Genomic DNA, 17,777 nt, shown 5'->3' on the forward strand with positions numbered 1-17,777 from the left:
TTCATGGAAATCGCTGAATAATTGATGAAGTTATGGTTCTTCAAAGCGATGCACCATATTTTCGGGTCATTTTGAGTTGAAAACCTTGTTATATATATATATATATTTGATAGTGAAACTTTATTTTTCAGAGAAGTTGATTTTTCGTTACAATTTGATTATTTTTCCTTCAAATTGTGTTTTTTTACTTATTAATATCATAGCCACGCGCTAACCACCTGTGAGAGAGACAGGGTAAGGAGTAAAAAGAGAAAGCGGACTAAGAGTGGAAGAACGAGGTTTTACTGAAATGTACAAAAGGCAACTCGTCGAAATTAAACAGTTCGAATTGCTCAGTTAACTTTATGTTAACCATTCATCAACGAATAACAGACTGCGAAATACTTCATTAGATAAGAAAGGCTACGCATCCTTAATAAGAATAGTGCATCCGAGAATAGCTCACTGTATTGTGTTTCAATATAGAAAACAACAATAACAACAAGTTAACTAAGACACAACTAATACAATCCCAATAAACACATACTACTTGAATGATGCTTACATACATAATCAGAGCTTGAAACATGCCACTTATTTTCTACATGAAAACTTATATAGTCGGAAATGTTTGCATGGCAAATGTTCATTTGCAGCCATGGTTAATGGATCAACTCCGATCTCCCTACACTCATCCGGATGATTCATGTATTTATTTTAGCCTTTGAATTACAAAAGATTTAATAGTGTCTGGGTAAATATTATTCGATTTCCTATCGTTCTGGATTAGGTTGTCAGCGTTGACGAGAAACTACGATAAGAAACAAAATTTCGACAGCTTAATAGGTAATGAATACGCATATTACAGTCAATTTCTTCAACGAGTATAAGGTATTTATTTTTATTGTAACCATGAGTAAAGTACACTACACCAAAACCTTTTAAGAGTATTTAATATAGGGGCCTCATGGACTACGATAATACATTTTAATTATTACTTTACAATCCAACAAAGAAATAATTTTTTATGTTGTTTGTTTCTTTAACAACAATAATCGCTTGATTAGTTTGAGCTTTGGACTTTGAAATTGACGCGGTGTCAATGCCTCCTGCCTTATGCAAATGTAAGAATATGAACATAATATATATAGAATGGGCCTGACAAAACAGGTCAAATATTATACGTAATTAGACATTAATCTTGTGATATTACCAATGGTTAATGCCTTCCTTCTACTAACGGTCTAAGATCGAAAACATTTTATCAACATTTTTATGTCTACTTCGACGACGACGATGATGACTGATAATAATAATAATGATAATAATAATAATAATAATAATAATAATAATAATAATAATAATAATAATAATAATAATGATAATTGTAATAGTAATAATAACAGTAATAATGATGTGCACAAAAGAAATTACTCAATTAAAAGTGGAAAACAGCAAGTATGTATAGCTCCGGGGACATTATTTTGAGTGATCGCAAGACTGATTGCTTATTTGCTAAATGTGTTTTGATAATCAAACGCCCATGATTAATGATATTGGCAACACGGTTTGCGTATGCGATCATCAATCTTATATTCGGGAAACGCGCTGATAAGTGAACACACGTTGGTTAACATCTCAGTTATGATTTGAGTTAAACTAATTTTGTTTTGTTCATTTGCATTATGTTATTATAAATTAATTGCAATTTCAAGATTGCTCTTATAATACTTTCTATTTAATTAATAGTATACATTATTTATCCCGAAATTCATATTCCGTGCAATTACACAGGTATTATTGCATCATTCAAAGTTATAGATAAATACCAGGCGCGCTTAACAATAACATTTGCAATAATGACATATGTTCATTTTATTATTGTTTTTAGTAAAGCACTTTGTGATGTTAATAAACTCGACGAATGTGCGAAAACATGAACGATGAATTACACGGGATCCAATTGCAAATCTAAATAGAAAATAAACATGCATACACGAAGAACTCCAAAACCGTTCAAAGTCGAGAATTGCACACCAGGTACAATAATATTCGAATGTACGCAGCCATTCAGTATTCCAACAAAATGTCCCAAGTCATTCACGGAGGTAACGGGAGAATCAAGGAACGACGATGTCATGAAATCGTTCCACGTGAGGTTTGTGTAAATCAATATTAATGCGTTTCTGGTCAATTTAAAACACGTGTATTGATAAAGTTGTCCATTTTTTGTGTGTGCTGCGTTGATACTGATATGATGTGTTCGACTGGTTTGTAATTGGCACTTTACCATAGGTGTAGTAGCACGTGTTAAAATAAGAGTTCTTCCCGTTTTATGGCAGATGACGTTCCACTGTGTTTGCATTTGATTAACGCTCTGCGTCGATGATTATGAAGCCATGCCAAAGTCGTCCTGCGAAGACTGTTCACATAATGCCTTGATATAGTTTATATCTAACGTGAGAAAAAGCCTCTGATATGTATTGTTGGATGCGTTTCATGTACTTGAGAACCAAACAATATTTTTGTTTAATTATTGCACATATCAAGATTGTATGTTTATTTGTACGTGCACAAAGATTGGAAGTAAAACGAAACATCTGATTTAAATACTAACAATGTATTGCCTCCAATATCCAGCATGCACAAGGGTCAGACACAACACATGCATCAAGAGCACAATCTCATTACACTTGCCCCCGAATGAATTTCTCGTATAACTAATCTGCTCGATTATTTACGACAGCGACAGACAAGTCTGAGTAAATAATAGTGAGTGATCACACGAGCTTTCGTCGATAGTTGGCTCGATAGCCGTGTATTTTTTTTATATAGTAATATGTTTATAGTAAAACGTCCATACAATATATCTTGAACAATTCTTTTACTGCAGTGCATTAATTCTTTCCTCAAAAACTATAATAACATAAATGTTTTTTAATGTTTTCTTAATACCCGTAGCATACAGAGTACGTTGTCTTTAGCCTTTGTATTTTAAAGGAGATTTCGCATTGTTTCATGGGCATTTGTTCATGAGTTTTAATAGTTTTGAAGTGTTTGTATTATGTTTTGAACGACAATATATTCCATGTTAATTTCCCACCACTATATCCGAACATTTACCAGCGAATGCAAAACTGGCTTCGGGCAGCGTCGGAAGAACGACGAATTCATGAGAACTACGAAGCCAATTGCGCGTTGAAATTTTGGCCAAAATATATTTTTTTACGTGTTTACTTTCTTTTTCGGAATATTGTACGAAATATTCGTTTATTTTTAGTGAATCTTTACAACAATGCCCCTCAGATACAGTAGCAATCCACATAAATGTGTCGGTTTGATGAATGAATGGTCAAACCTGAAAACAGCGGTCAGCCAAGGGATATTACCAAAGTGGCCGTTATCCACAGGTGATCGTTGTTTCCGGATCACAATATTTAGATGGTTGGTCAGTTGGTTGTATTGCTACGTCGTTACTCCACCCAGTCGTTTGCATACAGTTTGAAACAAAGGCTCATTGCCAATAACTTACATAATAACATGATTAACTTACATTGAAAAATACAGATAAATATCGTATAAATTGATTTTATTTCATTTCTTTAAACTAAATCAACGACGTGATCAACGCTAGTATAGTTGTCTACTCATACATCTGGTTAATTCGGTAAATAAAACTTGTCACGTGCCATTGACGTCACGACCGAACAAGTCTGAAAAGCGGATTCGCTGTCATAAACCGATAGTTTATTCAGTAAATTCGACAGTTTGTATTACACTCATTGGGATGTAGTTTTATAGAAAGATTGGCACGTGTCATTGACGTCATGTCCGAACAATTATAAAAGCGGATTCGCTGCCATAAACCGACAGTACGGTATTACCGTATCGTTCTAATTCAAGAAAAAGACGCCAAAATCTTGTAAAAAATATTTAGTTTGTTATAAAAGTTGCAATTTAGTGTACATTTTTCCTGAATAGAAGATCACTAATCCTTCTATCGCCTTCTTATAACAACACTCGATAGTTAAGTGTTGTTATTAACACCTTATCAGCAATAAAAATGTATTGACTTCGTCACGCGCTCATGCTTTTTTGTTATGAATGCAACCGATAATTGCTACTTATAAACATTCGCATTTGTATGTGCACCTTTTTCGTTTTTGTTTGTAATTTACGCGACTCGAAACGGCTGACGCGTGACCGTTGATTTTTTTCGTTCAAACATGACTTACGGTCATAGAACTTTCAAAGGCAATTACCGCTATCAGATTCTTTTCCGCAAAATAGACGGACAACTGATGCGCAGTGTTTTTAATTTTCGCGGCTCGAAAACGACTGTTGCGTTACCGTTGTTTACAGTTCAAAAATGAATTTCGGAGTGGAATGTAGTTGCCATTGGCCGTTATGGACAAGTGGCCGTTATTCTCAAGTGTATTATAGAGTGATTTTCGTGTGTGTGTGTGTGGGGGGGATTCCAGACTGACCGTTGTCTGCAGGTGACCGTTGTTCTCAGGTGACGTATGCATTCGACTGTATTTATATTTATCCCCCACCGAAGGCGAAGGGATATAGTTTTGCATTTCCCGTTCGTCCCTCCATCTGTTACACATTTTTAAGGGCTATATCTCAGAAACTATATGTATGACAATTTTGCTTAAGAGACAAGCTTTGTAGTCGATTCAATATTCGATATTCAAATATTTGAGTAAATGGTCTCAAATAATCAGCGTCATGCGTAAATGAGTCTTATGCCATATGCAGCCAGCATAGCTCCAGACAAGCCTGCCCATTCGCAGTATGGGCAGGCGGTACGTTATCTGCTAATAAGAACACGAATCTGTATATGTCTTTAAAGTGGACATGATAGCTCCCGACCACTCTGTGCCGATGCATATGACACCCGTTTTCACTAGACGCAGTCCATATACTAGTAACTGAACAATTGTACATATTTAATTCCAAGAGGATGTTTATACTTATCACGATAAACCTAAAAAAATTTACATTAAGTAATAATATTATATATCATTTTAAAACACCATTCACAATTATATCCAACGACTCACATGAACACGATTGCCACAAATTCTCAGCACTAAATATTCAAAAACCAACAGGCATCAAATCCACACAAGAATTCTCGCTAACATCACCACATGTTACGGACCTCTGATTTGGCAGAGAAGCTCTTATCTCTTAAATGGTTGGAGGCTTACTGAGCTGACGGACTGGTCCCCACCGAGAGTTGTCTGTCCCGCGTTGCCAGGCAACGGGCTATGAAAAAGGAAACCAGACTCGGTATTTGCCAGGTTTGGGGAGTTCCAACAAAACAAATGTCCAAGTGAACCCAAACCTGAAACATAGAATAGAATGTGTTTTTAGATACAATAAATTAATGGGGAATAAGCATAAATGGGGAACTGAATAAGCACTAGTTTCCTCATGCACGCAGGGATAAAGGCAATGAATATTTCAATCCACTTTTAAAATTATACCATGCACTCTTGAAAACAGCTTTATTTAATTGGCAACGTCAATGAAGTTAAGGTTATTTTCTCAAGACTGTGCTGTAAATGTAAGTGTTTATGTACCTTCAACGTTCCTGCCGTATGCTTGAAATAAGTGACAATATGTTGGCAGTATTAATTTTTAGAAAATTTATTTGGAACGAAACAAGATTGACCTGACGGAAGAGACTTATAGGAAAACAATGACTTATTCTGACGATATTTTCATCCGTCATTACCAGTAAATTCCAAAATAATTCCTCATTTCTTACTTTTCGCGGCTGCATTTCAAATTTTCATTAATCCACTGTTTAAACACATTTTAAATCGAAAACTGCCTCGTCATTTATGATGATGACCGAGTGAGGTATATGTAAAACACAACCTTGAACTGTATGACGTCATATGAAATAATCGAATTATTTTATCGATGTCGAATGAATAACACATAATGTTTTCACTGTTATTTTAATTTATTTTGGTATGTGTGATTTTTATTATGCAATTATAGCGAAAATACACATTTTCTCGGACATGATCATCTGCGGGCTCTCTCAAAATCCGTTCCTGCCCTCGTGCTGCGCATGCCCTCGAAAGATGACCATGCCCTCGAAAACATGTATTATCCCTATATTCAATTGACGTATCTCATGTGACGTAATTTCAATGACGAAACTAGCTAGACGCTTTGGATTTAAGGACAATTACGAGGGTTTTTATATAACAATGAAATATTTTGTAAGCATCGAACGATTCCAAAACGTATTTGGGATTGTGTTTTTGTAGTGCATAATTGCGAGCTTAGATAGAAATAAAATTACATTTCAAATCAACATATAACAATAAATGCTAAGTTCCAACACGTCACGACTGAAAATTTACTAAATAAATAAATATCCGATTCTGTTTGCTCAATATAATGCGGGTCATTTTTCTATAAAATGTTAGAAGAATATATCTTATTGAGAATCCATTATATACTTGTATTTTAAAAGATGTTGTTTTCACAGAATACGGGCCTTATCAAATTCCCCTATGCTACACGTTAATATTTAGTTAGATAGATTTAGATTGCACAGCATTCGTTTTATCTGACGACATGTGTGTATTATAAATGGATTGCACGCGCGGTTCCAGCGCGCGTTCAAATACTTTGATAAACGATTGACCAGCCTGTTAATGACTTAGTGTACATCAATGTTTTTTTTAATCAATTGCTTACCAAAAATAAACAAAATTTTAGTTTTTTTTCGAATCATATTGGTCAAAGAGAAATAAATTAAGCGAACAATTTTTATTCAAGTAATACTATATGCACGTGCGGCAAGATGCAGCCACATCCGCACATGTTTAAGACGTATCATAGCGTCGTGCATGAATTATTTTAATTCATCAGATATTCTATGTAGTAAATTATCTAAAACAACATTACATTAAAGTTTATATCTGAAGCCGTTGTTTGAGTTAAAGTTATAAAAGTGTCCCGCTTTTTGACATAGCATAAAACGTACATACCGATTTTGATTATAGTTTATATATATAACACATATACTTTGATGGCATATTTAAAATATGATGATTCAATAAAAATTGCTTGAAATGAAGGAAAGTTGTCCGTTTTAATCTTACTTATGACCCAAACATGTTCAGTTATAAGGAAGTATTGACTGTTTTTCCGTAATGAGATTAATGCTTGTTGTTACAATCATGCGATAAAAAAAGGTTTGTGTGGTCGTAGGGATGATGGCTGATTCTTATTATGTAATTTAGGGGCTATACATTGTTCATCAATTTTCTAAACTTCATAACTCTTTATTTCCTGGTATCATTCCCTTATTGAATATACATACCGTTTTTATTTGAATATCCGAAAAAGCATACACTTATTGCACAACCGGTGTTGCAGTAAAGACAAGTTTGCGTAAAACTAAACTTCCGCTTACGTCCTTAACGCAACACACATTGAAATGAAATACATGTAAATCAATACATATAGATGCAATTCGAAAGTGTGCACAATTGTTATTAAATCTATAGCCTAGTTAGCAAGTAATTTATGTTTTTTCAAACGGTACCGCTTTTAAAACCGAAAGTAGGATTTCTAGACGTATACGTCCATTTCAACAAACGCGGCAATTTTTAAGTTTTAAAACGCAAAAAGACAGATTTTTACCTTGTAACCAGCATATAAAATATATTCTAATTGGCATAGATAGAATATTTTCTTATTTATACTTTAATTTACTTCTATTTCAAGGTGTGAGGCTTTAAATCTGGCATTGGCATTTATATATTATTAAAAATATATACAAGACTGAGGCAAGATAGGTCTATAAGAAAGATAGTAAAATCAACAAAATATAGCTAAAGATAATTATTAATTTACACACAAATAATTATATTTTACTTTGTTATGTTGATTTTATTTTAATTGTATCAGTAAATCATTTCAGTTTCTTCTATTTGGATAGAGACTAGATATGAATTACTGTTTCTTTCTCATGTTTGCGAAAATTGATGGTCGTGGATTGCAAAATTTTTGTCTAATGTGAGCCATTTAATATATCTCTAGAACTGTAATCGCCAATATTCAAACGTACTAAAACTAATAATTTGTATTGTTACAGAATGTTAAAATTGCTTTAGTGTTGACATTAACGACCTCTTATTACATTAACATTAATTTTTATTAGTACCCTATGCAATTTCAAACTGCGTTCAATCTATTTCACATTTTAGGATCTGTATTACTGCAACAAGTCTTACAGGGGCGATGGTTATATTTGAGAGAATTTGGGTTAACGCGAAAAGAATGTAACACATTAATACAATCATTAAAGAGGTCGCCGTGGTTTAATGGGTCAAGTGTCTGCCTAGCAACCGAGTGGTCATGGGTTCGATCCCCACTGTGGGAGCGTTCTTTAGATTTCCCCCAAAGACACCAGGAAACGGACTTGAGAGCGTTTCAATAAGACTGAGGCTTTCTATGAAATCGAGCTAAAATAAAAAGGTTTAAACATTAATACAATTCACTTTGCGCTTAGGTGAGCAAAACAAACATAATTACACGCACATGTACCGCACATGTATGATGTGCGAGATGTATCGCTGGTGTGAATGAACACAGGATAGGCGTGAAACTGATTGATTAATACACGACCACAAGAACACAGGATAGGCGTGAAACTGATTGATTAATACACGCCCACAAGAACCGGTCCTTTATCCACACCAATAAATTATCTGAATTAAAAACATAAAAATCAAAAATCATCCAGCCGCAGTTGTAAACCAAAACATTGTCTATGTATATGTTAAGAATCGACATGCTGACACTGGAATCCCATCGGAGGCTTTTTTTTGCAATTTTCCACGTTGCTAATTTTCGTTATTTTCCAAATCCATGCAATAAACATTTTCTGTTGCATATTATGAACACTTCATTTCACAACCGAGCTAACATTCAAGAAACGTTAACAACATGTAGGCCGCCGACCAAATTTCCCCAGGCGTATCGGTTCTGGGCGAGGCGCTCCAGCTGTCAAATTCAACTTCAGCAGACGGAATGCGGACATTTAAATTCACGTTATAAATGTAAAATGCGAGCTGCAATGTTGGCCTTTCTGAGAGTCCTAATAATTCTTTGGCGGAAACAAGAGTCACTCATGCCCCACCATAAGTTTAAACTAACCGGATGAATAGAGAATACATGGTTAGCGGCGAGATGGAGAACGTTTATCCGGTGAGGCTTAGAAAAAGGAAATAAAGCGAGACATTTTTTCCTTTTTTCGGGCCGAACCGGATAAACGTTCTCCATCTCGTCACTAATCATGTATTCTACTGATCCTGCTTCATTTTAAATTAATTATTTAACATAGTGTTAGTTTGTTCGTTTTAATGAAATTTCATTTAAAAAAAACACATGCAGACGACCGAAAATAAGTGTGTATTAGTTATGTGTAACTTACTGTTTATTTAAAGAAACGCCGTATATTAAAGTTTATGAGTAGAGAAATTTAAAGGCGAAATTGATAACTTTATTGCCATATGTTTGCTTAAATTTAATACACATTAATTACTTTAACAATCAATTAATTTTGTTTTGACAGAACATTTCGAAGGAACTTCGTATGTACATTTTGTAAATTTAAATATCAAAACATGTTAATCGGCGCGTAGGAATACGTACTTACGGCTAGATCTTGGTCACGCGAGGTACTGCCGGAGATCAACTATTTTATTTGACCCTGCTTTATTGGGTCAATGTTTGCAACAGAGGCAGAATAAAGCGGTTGAACGTCTATTGAAACAATTATTGGAAACCGCGCGGCACATACTTCTCCCGCTGAAACATTACCAACATTCATTAAAAGGTGTCATTCTGTAGCGTTACATTATTATGAATAACACTTCATACAGGATTGGTGAATACCAATTATTTCCGCCACAGGCTATATTCACGCAAACACATAGTTATCAATACTCTGAAGTCACCGAAATTTTTCACGATTGTGTAACAAAAGTCAGAATTCAGTTTTGTTAACGTTACTAGATACACAAATAGAAACCAAACGTATAAACATTTGAGATGTGCATTTAAGTATTATTATTAGACTGAAATCGGTCTGAAGCAGTCATAGGTATATCGAAACGCATGTTATAACTCATTATCCATTTGGTATTATACATTCCGACGAAGAAATGTAACTCAAATCTTTCTAGTAAATTGTGCGTATGTATGGCACGCCTGAACCACAAAAAAGAGAAAAACTAAGTTTAAGTAACTTAAACTTAGTTTTTCACTACTTAAACTCAATTTAAGTAACTTAATTCGAATTAACGCTACTAAATGCATTAAGTAGTTAAGAAGAGTTATTTTCTATTTATGTGAGAAAAATGAATTAAGCAGAGAAAAACTTAGTTTAACTCGTTAAGTGCGCCCGAACAACAAAAATTGATTTTAATTACCGTTAAGTTACTTAAATTGCATTTAACGCTGCTTAAAATTAATTTAAGTGCTTTCGCATCGTTAATTGTATTTAATTATTACTTAAGTAATAAATTTTTTACTTAAGTTGAATTATTAATTATCGTTAAGTCAAAACTCGCGTCCGAAAATAAGCATATGAAACAAGCGTTTTGATTGGTTGTCAGGTTTGTTAATAAATTCAGGCCCGAGGTCGGAAGAAAAAGATTGCCATGTGGTACGAGCAAAAAATACAGATATTATAAATTTGGATTAGAATCTTAAGTCAGCTAAAATTTGTTTTAGTCTGGAATAACATTCAAAACACCCTTTCATCATCAAATTTTGCTGACAGTCAGTAACTATGCAATAAACATCAAAAACGATCCGCCCGTCTATATATTTCCGGGTCATATCGCATTTACCTGTAGTAATAACTTGTCTTGTATACGAGTAGTCATACCAGCTTGTATGTAGAAGCTGGGACTATATTATATGTCCCAGGTAGAAATTAAAGATTATATCGTGTCACCGAATCCAACTTAATTATATTCTATACATGTAAATTTTGGCTTTGATTTTAGTATTTAAATGGAAAAAAAACAGTCTCCAGTATCTCAGTATTGGCAGTGAACTTATAAGTAAACAATCCCAAAAAGTACACATATCAGAAATTACCCAGGTGATATTTTAATTTAATTTAATAGTTTCTGATTGGCTTAGGTCTTCCGGATCATTAACTGACCAATCAAAACAATTCGACTTTACAACTTAAGTAAAATTCCTTACTAAAGTTGAATTCGTGTAACTAAAAACATATTTTAAGTAGAAAAACCTATTTTAACGCAACTTAATTGAAAATAGTACAATTGATAGAGAAAATCCTTGTTAAGTTGAATTAATTCAACTTAAGTAAGAAAATTACCATTAAGCACCGTCAATGCATTTTCGGTGTTTTAATTAGCGTTAACGCCGCGGGAACCACAAAAACTACTTAAATTCATTTTAAGCAGCGTTAATTCGAATTAAGTAACTTAAATTGAATTTAAGTAGAGAAAAACCTAGTTTAAGTAACTTAAACTTAGTTTTTCTCATTTTTGTGGTTCAGGCGTGCCATACGTATGTTTGCCTCTGTATTGATGTTACGAAATAAGCGATTCTAAGACAAATTTAGTATATCCCTGGACTATTCCTTGTGTCACGTTTCAAAATTACGTGAGTTGTTTTGTGATTCATTAAAAAAAGAAAACATTATTTAATTTTGCAAGATTTAAGTTAAAAGACGTATGTCATTTTCCGATTTTAAATTTGGTTTACAACTATAGTTTTTTTCAGGTTTGATAACAATATGTTGATTGCGTGTAGGGCCTTAACCACGCAAGTGTAAATATTAAGATTGCAATACGCAATTAAATGTTGCAACCAAATTTAAAAAGTCGTTCGTTTTATATGTTATCATTTCCATACGTTCACATCTCATTACGTTAGGTAGCCCATTTTCAATGGGATACAATAATATAGGTATCTCTGAAACATCAAATACACTCATATTACAGAGGGGGTAATCACGTGCTAGTCAAGAAGGCGAAGTCCATACCGAGGCAAGTATTGTTCGCAGTTTTATCACCTTTAAGTATGACTGACATTGGTTTCAAGAAAACTGGTAATTAATTGCTGAAATATTGTGCGAAAACGAAATGGTCTTCATGAATGATAATCATCAAACGCAAATAACAGCGAATAAAAAGCCTTTAACTTGAGCTCAGGACAGTCATCGTATAGAAGGTGTTTATTGTTCAATAAACAATCATTTACATGATTAGTGCATCTTAATATCGTTCTTTATTGATCAATAAACTAAATTTCCTATTGTTTTCGTAAAATACGGTGAAATCATTTATTTTCGCCAGCACGAAATTTCGTCATTTTATAACAATGACGTTTTCGTCAGCACTTAAATTCGCCAATTTCTGACTTTGAAAAAAAATGCCTCAGTCAATATCCGATTTGTTTGTCCGAAATATATCGCGGTTGCGAAAAATCGTAGTGGGGAAAGAGGGAGGACACTTGAGAGTCACTTGCAGGAGGTGGGGCCTGTTTGTGACATGTCAATATACTAGTCTTTTGTTATCAGGCCATCAGTAATTTGCCCCCATTAGTGTATCATTATTATGATTTGCGGATTAGTGGGACCGAATAACCGTTAACGAGTGTTTGAAACCCGGGTTTGAAACAGTGAAGCCAATTGCCAATTGGTCCGATTAATTTATTATCATGGCCAAACTAATAACAATCTTACCTTAATCGGCGCAAATTAGAGAAGGTGCTAAGATTATTGGTTAAAATTAGTGTTAGCAAACAGTTTGGTCAGTTTTCAATAAGTTTCAAGAGTTTTGCATCGTAAATATTTGATCACTTTAAGTACAATAATTTTCGGAAGTATAAAATTCACAGTGCATTATGGGACAGTGGTTTCATAGGGCAAAGTTCACATTTAATTGTTACAACCAATGGACGAGTGAGTTTAAATTGGATTGAATGCAATAGGATACAAAGCAATGTTTTATTGCGTCATACCCAAGTCATTCGAAACACGTGCTTTCCGGGGATTTTTGGAAATCGCGCAAAAATAAAAGTGAATTTTTGAAAACAATTTCCCTACGTTTGGATGGAACTAATCGTCATGATTGCTTATTTCTCTTTACCTGTTACGTTTTCAATTGCTACAAGTAACAATTATTTGAAACATGTATCGTAAAACTTGTAAAAGATGTCAATGATTAAAAGATCGATAGCCCATAAAACGAAGCACAAGCAATTTGTATACCTGTATTGTAGTTAAACGCAAACAACCAAACACAAATCAAAATGTTCTGTATTTATTTGTAATCAATGCGGAGAATGAAAACGTTAAGTATATACATCACCATCTTATAATTTTGTTTATTGTCTTTGATCCGGATCTAATTCAGTGCGTGGAGGCTGTATAGTCTTCTGCAACAACACTGAAAAACACAATACACACAATGGGTAATAAAGTTGCAACAACACTGAAAAACACAATACACACAATGGGTAATAAAGTTGTTAACAATTAGCGCTTATCATTACAATTCTACTTAACGAAGTCAACGCAGTCGATACAGCTGTACTGCTTTCGCGTTTTAGAGCAATGTCACGTGTCAGTTAAGTACACTGTGTAATCTACATCCTTTTGTGTCAACACCGGATTTATCTTGATTACGTAACAGACGGAGTATGTATGCGTGGATTACGTTGGATTTTAGTGCATCATGCCTTTGGTAATTCAGTCTTAATTTGTTCAAATATGGGACATAATTGTTCGTTAGGATCTTGAATTCGTCAATCGGTCGACTGACGAAATATACGAAAATTAATGCCTGACGACATATAATGGTTTCACAGTACATTAAATGTATTCCTTGTTGATGAAATGGATGTGCCAGTGTGAATATCGACAATTTCCATTCGAAAGCTTTCCGGTCAAAGTGAAATCGAGATCATGCTTTCAAGCCAACGGCCTACTGTAACGATTTTGCTGCTAAAAAGAAAAAAAAGGTATTTGAGAACATATTCGTCTTACACGTTTACTTTAATTCATTTTGATTTTGATTGTTGTGAAAATCATAGCCCTGTATTGTTGACTTGAGAAGACAGTATGAAATAGCTAACAATAAAAGTGCCAAATTTCCACGTAATCAATCAAGTTTATAAGACTAAATTTGAAATAATGTATCACCGTTTCACATGGTACTGAGTGAGTACTCTTACCATCTGGATATATGATTGAAACAAGCTAATATATCTCATTTGTTCGACGATGACCGTCGATTTCCTGTTATCTATATAAACAGGGATGGCTCCACTAATTGAAAAACCACTACGACCTACAACAACAACAACAAAACAACAACATGCGACTTACAAAAAATAATACAACGGAATTAAACGACTCATTTTTTGTTGAAAAAATACTAAAACCTCGGCTATAAGGCGTGTTTCTAATTGAATGCATGGTTCTCAAAACTGATATCCTTAAAAATTTATATTGTGGTACGCATGAATATTACAATAATTATGCGTTAAGTAAAGACAATCAGTTACATAACAGAACATGTAAATCATATTAGTTAAATATTGTATTATACGATCACTCACTTCATGACGCATTTTTAAATCCCAGATCACCATTCGTTCTCAATTTTGATGCGAAGAAACGTTGCAACATATAGTATCTCTATTGCTGCATATTTGTAATATACAATCCTTGCACAAATATGAGAGCCTATCGATACCAATCTGGAGCGCAAATTTATGTTTTTATAACCTTGTGTAATATAACTAGAAGGAATTTACCGTAGCTGAAATTACATCTGCAACTGACGAATTACGAACAAAAAGCAATTTACCTCAGGGTTATTAGATTGTCCCTTGTCGTTAAGCGTTTAATCTAAATTAGCAGTCAATAAGGTCTGATTCAAGATTTTCCTTTTTCTGAAATGCGGTCATTTAATATTCGTAAAAACTTACACAAGCAGCACTTCTTCATTAATGTCAGTTTGTTATTTCTTGAACTAATAACAACGATATACAGAAGGGCTTTATGAAATACATAATTGTAAAACTTCGAAATCACTTTGCTATAAAGGATTTAATAGGGTCTTTTCACAGATTCCGGCATGTATTGAAGTTTGTCATGAAATGCTTTATATTGATAAATTTAAACATTGAATCTAAAAAGCTCCAGTAAAAAACAAGATTTTTTTTTTTTAAAAGTAACCCTCAACTGGGTTCGAACCACAGACCCCTGGAGTAAAAGTTATCGCTTAGACCACTGGGCCATCCGTGCTCATACAATAGGCGATGTATTTTATGCTTCGTATGAGCAATCCTTGTAGTATTCCAAAATATAACGACAACAACTTCACTTTAAGACAGTATCTTTCACACACAACTTTGTATTTATCGTGTCAGGTTTGTGTCAAATAATGATGCTAATTCTATGCGAGAATTCAAACATTGCATTGAGCATTTAAAGGGGCCTTTTCACGTTTGGGTATATTGACAAAATTAAAAAAAGTTGTTTCAGATTCGCAAATTTTCGTTTTAGTTATGATATTTGTGAGGAAACAGTTTACCAAGCTCTAAACTAGCCATTATATGCATCTTTTGACGATTTTAAAACCTGAAAATTGTACAGCGTTGCGACGAGAAATTATTGAATAATTTGGAGATCTCTGTTGTTGTCGTTATATTTTTGAAACTACGAGGATTACTTATATAAGGTATAAAATACTTGCAGCATTGAATGAGGACGGATGGTCGAGTGGTCTAAGTGGTTTTCTTTTACTCCAAGACTCCAGGGGTCAGTGGTTCGAGCCCTGCTGAGGGTTACTTTTTTCTTATTTTAAATTTTATTCTTGAGTTTTTACTGGAGCTTTTAAAATCCAATGTTTACATGTATCAATATAACGCATTTAATGACAAACTTCGAAACATGCCACAATCTGTGAAAAGGCCCCTTTAATAACTGCTTTTATATTTCGGAAATTCATTACTGTGAAAACACAATTGGCCCAACAAAACGACATCCTTATTATGTTTGATTAATAACAAAGATAACTTTTTCTCAAAGTAATTGATAGCAACTTGTCGATTAATTTCCAATAGATTGCTCAGATTCCCCTCTTGCTTCCCAATCCACGTTTCCAATCTGTTGTCTGCCATTTTGCGCCTCCAGATATTGAATGTCAGTAGGATTGACGCGCCCACAAATTAATTTGAAGAATGGGACGATACTTGAAACATTAAACGAACTGGTTTTGTGTGTTAATGCCGATTGTATATTCGTTGTGTCATCGGGTGTAACGTTACTTATTTGAAAGCCACTATTCTCGGAGTAAGTACCATAAAAACCATAGTAAAATAAACTGTTTAGTAAATTTAATTGTGTAAAATGTATTATGTTTATGCATGGACGAATGTAACAATTTATTAAATATAACTTTTGCAAAAACAAAACAAAACAAAAACGTTTGCATTTATAACAAAATGAACACTGGTTGAAAAAAACATTTAAATTCTCAGTTCTGCTGTTCCGTGTTTTGGCCGTGTGATCCTTGATATGTTGAGATTATTAGTGTAAAGCTGTGTAATCGATATTTGCGTTATAGTAACATTTAACATTAGTACTTGACGTCAAGTCGGCTATAGAGATAGATCATAGAGACACACCTGCAACACCAACTCGAGCTCCTCAACTATACCACCAACTTAAAGAAAGCGTTCAACAGCGTGTTGCATGATTGATGGCCCATGGCAGGTTATGGGAGAGTTCAACATTGACCAAGGGCTGGTGCAAGTCATCACTTAACTACGGAAACGCCCATAGCGCAGTACTTCTCAATTGACAAACAATGGACAATGGGTGACTTCTTCATGACATTAGTGGGTGCCTATCAGAAGTTTCTTATCTACCCCGTTTTGTTTAATATTTGTCTTAAGAAGATAATGAAGAAGTCCCTCCGAAATCACCACGCCTACATTAACATTGGTGGAAGACCGATCTCAAACGTGATATTCGCCAATGAAATTGACCTAATAGGTGGCACCAGCAGTAAACTCAAAGACCTCATCAACAGACCATGAAAGAGCAAAGAATATCGAATGGAGGTCAGCACGGGGCAGTCGACGTTCATGGTGAACATCAGGAACAACACCAGTATAACCATGAACGGAAAAATAGCTGGAAGAAGTACCTCTGTTCAAGTACAGTACCAGTACCTATGAGGTCCGAATAAGAATTACCATGACAACCGTAGCGATGGTATAAATAAGCAGGTTGTGGACAAGCAGCTCCATCAGCTTCCCCGACAGACACAGGCTCAACAGTCTCCAGTATATTACGCGGCTCCTAGACCAGGACACTAAACGCGAGCACAAAACACAGGCATTTAACACAAGTGTCTAATAAGACTGCTCAGAACAACTACATAGTGCACAAAACCAACGAGTACGTCCGGAACATGACAGCAGCACTTGTTGGTCCACAAAAAAACCCTCCTGGCGTCCATTTAAACGACGAAAGCTAGTATTTGTTGGACACATCAACAGGCTCGTTAGAGAGTGACGCTGTCGAGGCAGTCAGAAAAAAAGCTGGGTATACAATGTGAAAGAGTGGAAGTCCCTCCCAATAGATACTCAGTGGGCACCCAACGTTGCTGCAACGTTGTATTTAGGTTCCATTCAAATGTTGCAGTTTGGTTGTCACAAAGGTGTATATATAAGTTTTCCTTACGTTT

At 34.5% G+C, this 17,777-nt stretch overlaps 1 pseudogene; it reads left to right on the forward strand.

Annotated features, from left to right (window-relative positions):
* Positions 1 to 17,276, forward strand: part of LOC127878363 (glutamate receptor 2-like) — a 65,323-nt pseudogene extending 48,047 nt beyond the window's left edge.
* The last annotated feature ends 501 nt before the right edge of the window (positions 17,277 to 17,777 follow it).

Source organism: Dreissena polymorpha, chromosome 4 (genome assembly GCF_020536995.1).
Source record: "Dreissena polymorpha isolate Duluth1 chromosome 4, UMN_Dpol_1.0, whole genome shotgun sequence".
In the NCBI taxonomy this organism is placed as follows: Eukaryota; Metazoa; Mollusca; class Bivalvia; order Myida; family Dreissenidae; genus Dreissena; species Dreissena polymorpha.